The sequence below is a fragment of the Oreochromis aureus genome, linkage group 3, assembly GCF_013358895.1.
Source record: "Oreochromis aureus strain Israel breed Guangdong linkage group 3, ZZ_aureus, whole genome shotgun sequence".
Taxonomy (NCBI): Eukaryota; Metazoa; Chordata; class Actinopteri; order Cichliformes; family Cichlidae; genus Oreochromis; species Oreochromis aureus.
The window spans coordinates 88,404,067-88,413,651 of NC_052944.1; positions in this window are offsets into that span (position 1 = coordinate 88,404,067).

Below are 9,585 nucleotides of genomic sequence, written 5' to 3' on the forward strand. Positions count from 1 at the left end.
TACTGGAACGCACCGCGCGCTTTATGGCAACTTGGCTCCGCCCCCACACGTTAGTAATGTCACGTAGTGTCGGTCGTGGGTTTTGTCACACCAGCCCTCATACTTTCACAAACACAGTCGCTCTGTGTGAATCAAACCGCGGGTTCACAGTGTGCATTTTCACCCAGTCCTGTTACCCTAACATATTATCCCGTGTAAAAAATGTGGAACATTGCAGAAGTCACATGCACAACAGGAAGTTGCATAAGGTGAATCTTTCAAAAGCCATGCAAAGACCAAAAGTACGTTTTCTCATTTATTTGATATTTTAACTATGGCTGAATATCAACATACAGCCCCATTACCTTAATTATATCTTAGTTGTTATTTGATTATTTTAAAAATCAAATGTTGGGGAAAATCATTAGATTGTGCTCACTGTCCTCATACTAGCAAGGATGCCATGTGGCTATATTGCAAACTGTATATGCTAAAACTCACTCCTATTACTTTCAGTCCTGTTACTCATATAAAGAGTAGACTGAGTACCAGTTACAGGAGTGAGTAGAGTCAATGGATTAAATGATTTATTAATGTGAATATTTGTTGATTTTACTCTATTTACCTGATTTTTAAGTTGTACAGTTGAAATTACTCGAGTTGTTGAGATTTATGTTCAGTTTCGTGATATAAATAAATACTGATATGAAGTCAATGCAAAGGTGGAGGAAGACACACCATAATATCAAGGAAAGAAAAGAAACTGAACTGCACCTTGTTACCCCTCGAGACTTATTGGGACACATATATGTGCAAAATGCATGAGAATCTGGGTTGTTGTGCAGAAGCTTCACCACTTGAAAGTGATGACTGTCGATCTGGATGATCTTGTGAAAGCCATCACACAGAAAACAAACTGCATGTACGGAGAATGTTCTGAGTGCAAGGATCTCTCTTCCCAGTCTCCATCCAGTACAATGCAGAGAGTCAAGTGACTTATCTCCAGCAGGCAGTAGTGGATTAGGAGCATAAGAATGACCCCAGTGGCAAAACATCCAAAGTAAAAATCAAAAAAGAGACGAGGCTTGAAAGCACATGAAGACTTGATTCATGTTGACCTCTGAAAATGAGCTCTGAAAATATAGCACAGAGATACAAGCAGTCCACTTCAGAACATCACACCAGCACACAGATGTGCTTTATATACATACATCCTCCCATCCAACGTCCTTCTGCACAGTGTCCCCATCAAGACTTAAGGGCCCACCAGCAATCTGGCAGCACTTGTCACCAGTGCTCAATTACATGCAGAGGGCACATTCACAATCCACTTTTGCAGTGATGCTTTCAATAGAGACAGAGAGGGAATTGTTTTATGTTTTCTACTGAACTGTTCAAACTAGTATTCACTGCTGGGACATGAAACGGCGAGCCACAGAAGGGTCCACTGGATGGTGTGGGATGAACCCTCAAGAGGACAGCACAGAAATAGCACCAACTGTCTTGTCAGCAACGGGAAATTTCAGATGCTGCAGAACTGTTTACTGTGTGGCACAATTTTATATGAGTGCTTGATGTTTGTTGTATATTAGCTCCTATGACAACTCAGATTCCCTCTGGGATTAATAAAGTCTCTTTGATTCTGAAAAGGCAGAAATGGCAATCAAGTTGTTTGAAGCAGTTGAGAAAGCAGTTCAGGAGATGGCTAAAGATGGGCCATCAGTTCCATCCACTGAGGATACATCAGGCAGTTCTCATTTCCCAAGAACTGACATACAGGGACGTCAGCTGCCCGTGCACAGCAAAACTAATTGTGACCTGTGAGTGCTTTAATGCAAAGCATTTCACATTCAATCAACAGACAGCACCCACAGCCACAGAAACTGTGGCAAAAAGGTCACACAAGTTTGTTTTCACAGAAAACTCCCACACACGTGCACACTAACATCCGAACACACTCAGGACATGTTCAGTACTGTTACCCAATATTCATTCCTTGTTACTTTCTGCAAATATGTTTGGTTGATCTTTCATCCAGTTGGTTAATAAATTACATGATAATAAATTTGATAAGCTTGAGGTTTGTGTCTACTTGAATTGATAAATGTGCCTCTGGATCGATATGATTTCTGCTTATATGGGGCGATCGTGGCTCAAGAGTTGGGAGTTCGCCTTGTAATCGAAAGGTTGCCGGTTCAAGCCCCAGCTTGGACAGTCTCGGTCGTTATCTTATATCTGTAGTTGAATTATGTTAACTGCTGTAGATCATATAATATCCTTTAGTCTAGATTGTGTGCTCTGTATGTAGTTTTAGTTTGCATTATACTTCTGACTTAAAAGAGTGTGAAAATCATTAGATCTATTGGATTGACCTGTATTACTCGACACTGTTGAATGTGTTACACTGTTTCTTGACATTTCATACTGTTGAAACATGAAGAGAATGTTGTGTGCAGGAGACCTTGTGTCTAGGAAAGGAGAGACAGACCACATTCCACACCCCCACCTTTACAGAGAGCAGAAAAACAAGGAGCCGAGGTCATAACTTAGGCGCCGGGAGAGAGAAAGAATGTGAATGTTTAGGCTTTTTATGACTGGGTGGGGGCTACTAGAGGCTATAAAAGGCTAAGTGACCCGTCACCATTTTGAGACTTGCTGTGACCCTCTGCAGGCAGGTCTCCCCATCATGATGGTTCTTATGCTCTTAAGTGTTGAATTGTATGGAAATAAAGTATTGTTGATTGAGCATTTATACACCGAGTATTGGCTTTTACGACTAGGTGGGGGCTACTAGAGGCTATAAAAGGCTAAGTGACCCGTCACCATGTTGAGATGTATTATTGTATTATGTTGTATTATAAATACCAAATGTGCATATTGGGCTTTCCAAATTAATCTGTTCGCTGAGTTACACGTATTTTCACATTAAATTTGTCGGTGTCTGGTTTTCGGCGCAAGATACTAACAACATAAGTTGAGGCTGAATTCCAGTGTGTCAGATGAACTGCTTCTAGCAAGATACTAATAATATACTACGTTGAGTCTAGTTGCAGCCCACGTTACCTTCCACATTTAACTTTCTCTAAGACTGGCTTCTGTAGCAATAAGATATTAGAATCTCTTTCGGAGATGCGGCCGTAAGTTCAGTACATTGAATAGAGGTTTGAAGCTGGTTTATGGTGCGGTTGTGCTCCGTTGATGCGGCCATAAAATTAGTATAAAATTAAGGTAAAGCAGATGCTGGCTTGTGGTGCGGTTGAGCGCCAGCAACGTGGCCGTAGGTTTTGGTTCATGATGCGTCCGTGTTCTGGTGATGCGGCCATAAGTGCAGTATGAGTGGTAGCTGGTTTCAGCACATTGAATAGAGGTTTGAAGCTGGTTTATGGTGCGGCTGTGCCTCGAGGGATGCGGCCATAAAATTAGTATGAAAAAAAGGTAAAGCAGACGCTGATTTATGGTGCGGTTGTGCGCCAGGATTGCGGTCATAATGTCTGGTTTATGATGCTCCGGTGATGCGGCCATAAGTGCAGTGAAAGGGGTATCTGGCTTACGGTGCAGTTGTGCTTCAGAAATAGTTCTAAATTGAGCTCAGAGGTTTCTGTGCATGTTTCCGCCGGTGAAAGGCGCTCTCTGTGTGTCTTACTGCTGGTGAAACGCGCTGTGTGTGTGTGTTTCTGTTGGTGAGACGCGCTCTGGGTGTGTTTCTGTGTGTGAAGCATGAACACAGTGACAGTGACGGTTGATGTGTGAATAGGAGGACATTAGTGCGAAGAAAATGCTTTAAGATCAAAGGTTGACGCCTAGTGTACCTGTGGAAATTAATTTTGCCCTGGGGTTGGCTCCCCCACCGTACGTTGGACGCGGCGTACGGACCAGCGGCGTCTGGAGGTCCAGGCTTATCACCTGAGAGCTGAGGGCCCTCAAACGATAACAGAATAACACTGAAACCGCTGTGTAATCACGGGTTCACATTTATACTGGAATAGAACAAGAAAATGCTTTGACATCTAAGGTTGAGTTCTATCATAGGTGAAAGATAAGAAAGGTTGAAATCCTCGCTTCAGTGGTTGAAATTGTTGTGTGCCTGTCCCCTGACCAGTGTGAAATTAAATAAAGAGGGAATTTGGAGCCACATAGAGATAGACGGGCATAATTGGGTGTATTACTCTGTGGTGTAATAAAAAATTAAAGAAAAAAGAGAGAGAGTAAGAGGTGTGTAGTGGAGCATTATTGAGAAGCAGAGAGAGGAGTGTGTCAAGGTGGGCGTGTTGCCTGCTTATCTGTTTAACAGTGATGAAAATGATATTAAATAAATCTCTTAGTGTGTTAATACAGGAAGCTACGGACCTGGACCAACTGCCCCCACAAGCACAGCGGCCGAAGCAAAATTATAGTAATGGGAACCACACCCAGCAAGAATCAGCAGCTGTGAAACAGACAGCAGCGAGGAGAGAATTAGAGGAGAAATGGAGGTTTTAAGAGCACATAAAATTGGGTTGGATTTTGGGGCCAACGGACTTGTGGAGGTTGGGAAGGCGTCCGGAGCATCACAACAAAAGGTGAAACAAAAACACACACAAGCAGAGAAATGTGAGAGAAAGGCTCCTTTTAAGGTAACGCCTAGTTTGAGAAAAAGTTAAAATTAACCTGCCTACAAATGCACACACACGCAATGAAGAAACAGCTTACACTCATGAACACGTGAAGATTTTCCAGCAAGGTTAAAGCAGCAAAAATTAACATACACCTGTTGTTTTTTAATGATAAAGTTTATCCATTACTAACAAATAAACCCTCTGGGTTGCAGGACAACAATTTAACTTCAAGGAAAGAGAAAATAAAGAGACTGGTATGACCAACTAGTGATGAAATAACAAATTTAGTGGTTAAGAGTCAAATTGTGAGATGTTTTCTGAACAACACAAGTGATTACTGACGGAAAGAAAATTCTCCTTTGTGAGTTCAAACATGATCTTAAGACTTTGAACATGTGCATGTTGTCCTGTCAACTTGGTGGGTTATGAGTTGATTATATCATGAGGAAGAGAAAAAAAAAAGGGGGGGGAGAGAAGGCTGACACAGGGCCTGGCCCGGTGTTTCTCCCCTCTCTTTGTAACACAGCCAACACAACATCATTTTCCTGTTTGTACACTTCTGTTTGTTTTTGTTTTGTTTTGTTTTTTTGTTTTTTCTCTTTATTTTTAATTACAGGCTGCTTTGCCGGCCCTGGAAGCCGAGGCTGACCTGGACTCCTGCTCTCCCCTCTACGTGACCCTGACCAAATGCTGCAACAGCTGGACCCACAACAACAACCTGAAAATGTCAACAGTGCTGCAGGAATGCGATCTCATGCAGCAGAGACGGAGAGCACTAAACCTAAGGCCCGTTTCACTACACGGGGGAAAATTCCCAGACAGCTTCAGCTGACAGAGCTGTGACGAGACGCCCGCCAAGCCCGAATGAAAAGTAAGGCCGAACAAAAGAATGCTGACCTTGATAACTCTGCATTCACACTGTGCAGGACAGTGATGGACCAACACGGCAGCGAAAAGGGCGTGACCGAGACCGAAGGACCAACTGAGGTCAGAAGGCACCTCAGAATGGACAAAAACACAGAAGAAGATGCAGGTTTCACCTGCAGTGAGCATGGACTGGAGAAAGGACTGCCCCAATTGGGGTCAGAACCAGGACGGACAGAACTGTGAGCAGCAGCAGCAGCAATGGTGGCAAACAGACTGAAAAGGAGGAGGGCAGGACCCCAGGGCACGCTTCAGGCTGTGGTTTACCCAAGACACCAGAACAGGAAAGTGATGAACACACCAGGCACGTGCAGAGGGGGGGGGGGGCGGAAGGGGCTCGAGCACCCGCCCCTTTCCTGATGGGTGCCCAAAGTGCCCTTTTGTTGAGGCAAATTTTTTTTTAATTTTTAATTTTTTTTTTAAATGTGTGTGTGCGTGTGGAGTCCTGTCTGTGCCCCTCAACAATAATATTTAACTATTAATCACAGTTTTGCTAAATAAATGGATCTGGCTTGCATCAGTCACATGATCACCATTAACCAATGATCGCCCTTGACGGCAGAACGCGCTGGTTATGAGCCGGGAACGAGCTCACAAAGAGCACGCGGTCCGGAGCCGTAGGAGAAACACAAATTACCTCAGACACACAGACTGATGCGACAAAACCAGTAAGTAGGTGTACAGCGCACACTGTAGTCTACAGCACACAGGAGTATTAGCTTATTACGTACAAGTTGGTAAGCTGTCTTGTGACAACTGTCGAACTGAAACAAATGAGCGTGCTGTGTGTGCAACAGCGCGACAAACATTACCTGTCCTTTTATTAACTGCACAAGTAGTGCTGGTCATAGCTGCTGGCTCACTGGGTAAGGCTGTCATGGGTCTGTAGCTCTGTGCACCGTTTTAGGGAACATATTTAGTTTTAAAGTAAGTTACAGGGCTTTTCCTGCCTTTCTGGAGGGATTATATTTCACTTAAAACGATCTAATATGCATGTCCACATAATAATGGATTCTTATAATTATAATATTTAAAAACACGCTGTATTTTAAAGAACATACATTAAGAAACAGATTATATTAGATTTATATTTTAAATAAGACAAAATGCTGATTTTAAAGCAGCAAAAGTATTGTGTCTCTACAGTTTGAAAATGTAATAAGCTTTCTGCCTGCACAGAGTGGATAGTGAAACAAATGGAATCATCATAAATACATTATTTCATATTTATTACTTTTTTCCCCTCATTGCTTTATTATTGTAGCTCTAGTAATAAATAATAAGGGAAGGATTCTGGATCAGCATCATGATGGAAACTTGTGCCCAGAGTATATACAGTATTCTGAAGAAGGTCTAAAATGTCACTTTGTGTGCGTGCATGTGTGTGTTTTATTTATATGGATTTTGTTTTAATTATTACTCATAATATAACATTGTCCGGACATGGCTGGTAAGGACATGAGGAGGAAACAGTAGGAGCTGTGTGAGGCTACCAAAGGCAGTGGATCCCTCAGCAGCTGGATTACAAAGAGCACAGGTAACATTAACACATGTACCAGTTGTTGGAGAGGTATTCCAGTATAAAAATAATAATAAGCACAACTGAAATGTTTTGCTTCTATAACATTTTTCTGTCATCATTTTATTATAGATTAAGTGTAAGAGTTGTTAAGTGTGGATAATTAAATAATAGTTTATTGCAATAGCAAGTTGTGCCTTGTTCTCAGATGGACAGCAAGTGGAGAGTGATAGATGAAACTAGAAAGCGAAAATTTCAGAAGAAATTTTATGTGTGCCTATGCCGCTGCTAATCACTGTAGTTTGCCATTCATACGGCTACAGAGAGCAAAACTCAGAAGAGCAGCCATTCTCCACCATGAACTATGGTAAAAACAAACACCGCTCACGCTTCACAGATGACAGCTTACAGTTTTGTGTAAAGATGAAGTTACTTTGTACAGCGCCGATTTGCAGACGCTGTGCACACAGGTTCATGAGCAGAAGTCCCATTGTACCACGGCAGACCCGACAATGTTTGCATGAACACACTTTGAAGCATTACATTATAGACCACTTTTCACACATGCATTCACTTTTTGTTTTTTTGTTATTTTTACACAGTGTTCTGAATTATGAACAATGGTCTACAGCCAATCCTGTGTATTATTATACAAACTTTGGTTGTGAGATTCAGATAACTATTTAATAAAAGCTAAATATTTTATATGAGAGTAAGAAAGAAAAGTATATCTTTGTGTCCACCTTTCTCTGTTAATGCCCTAGCTCCCCCAAAAGCTTTGCTAGATCCGCCCCTGCACAGTTACCAGCTGTCAGCTACACAAAAAAAGGAGCTTGGTCTTTGTCTCTCAGAAACAACTCATAACTTCCCTTCAACTCATTCATGTCACCTAAAGTGTAAACCTGTTTCTCCATCACCAGTTCAGCTCTGATGATTCAGTAAGGACATCTCCTGATTTCATCTTCATGCTCCAGCAAACATCAGCTGATACTAGAAATTAAAATCAAAAGAATTCTAACAACAGCTGATCAAGCTTAAACGTGCTGCTGTTGTTTAGCGCGATAAATAAGAGCGAACAGCCGATCATTGATCAGTTTCATGATTGACGTTTCAACACGCGAGAGAATGACAGGGAGGCTTCGTAACGACAGAATAAATCATAATGTTTTCTCTGAATCTGGGACGATTCCGCTTGTACGGCACGGCAACTCTATGAACTAACCCTAATGAATAAAATAAAGTCCAACGTCAGTAACTTAGTACGCACACAGCTGTATATAAACTCCCGTGGCATTACGATTGTAAAAGGTCAACGAAAATAAATTACACCTAAACTCGGTTTATATCTGACCCAAATAGAAGCGACCGGTGCTGACACGAGTTTCACCCGCCTCAATATAAGCCAAGCCTGGGTGCTTTTTCACGAAAGGTTGCTAGCGGCGCGAGCTAACTATGCTAGCGGCGCTAGCTAGCTAGCCGACTATCAGCAACACATAAGAGAACTGCTGCTAAATAAACTACACCTAAACTCGGTTTATATCTGACCCAAATAGAGTGCAGTTCATAACTTCTTACCTGAAATTCAGTTCACCTCACGCTCCTGCCTTCGCTTTCCCTGATCCATGATTGACCACCGCGTTAGCAATCGCCTGCCCGGCCTCATATGTCTCGTTGGCGGCATATCCTTTCTGTCACACACGGTGGGTAGCTGCCCTCTGTTGTAGCTCCACCACCAAACAACTCAGTTATTTTTCCACATCCAGCTGTAACTCTGATTCTATGCGAGCATTTGCGAGAGACCGGGGAGGTGAAACGACAGAGAGTCCCCTCGCTATCCATTTGCAGCCAAGTGCGGCAGCTAGCTAGGTAGCCGGCTAGCTGTCAGGCAGGACCGACGTAGTCAGAGCACTGTCGCTAAATATGGGATGTCTTGATAAAACAAGCAGATATTTGAAGTTTACACACCTACATTCTCGCCTGAAAATATCTTAAAAGCTTATTTTGTGACCTAGAAACACGAATAAAAGACATATAAAACGAAGTGGTGGCCGCCATTGTTCACTCTGTAGAGGCGTGCTATGAATTGTGGGATATTGAGTTTTCCACCAAGCATTACCGTAACTTTTGAATGATTTGCGCAACCTTAAAAATTCCAATGGCTCCTGAAAGCAGCGCGGCGCTGTGCGCACCGTTGAAATTGTCATCATTACGGTAATCCAAATAAGGGTAGACAGGCTGTACCACTCCCGGCATACCACTAGAGAGAGCCAACACACCACAAATGAAGTCTGTTTATTTGGCGCCAAAAGATGAATTGGCCTAAATTTGCACTAAAATATTAATATTTAAAAACTATAAAAGTCATGAACACCAAAAGTCATGACATAATAGTCCAGCTCCAGCCGCACAAAATGATCTAACATATGTAACCCTAATGTCAAAACTGTTCGGCAGAGGAGCGCTGGGAAAATTTTCACTAAAATATTAATATTTAAAAACTATAAAATTCATAAAGACCAAAAGTCATAGCACACCATTCCAGATCCGGCCGCACAAAATGAGGTAACA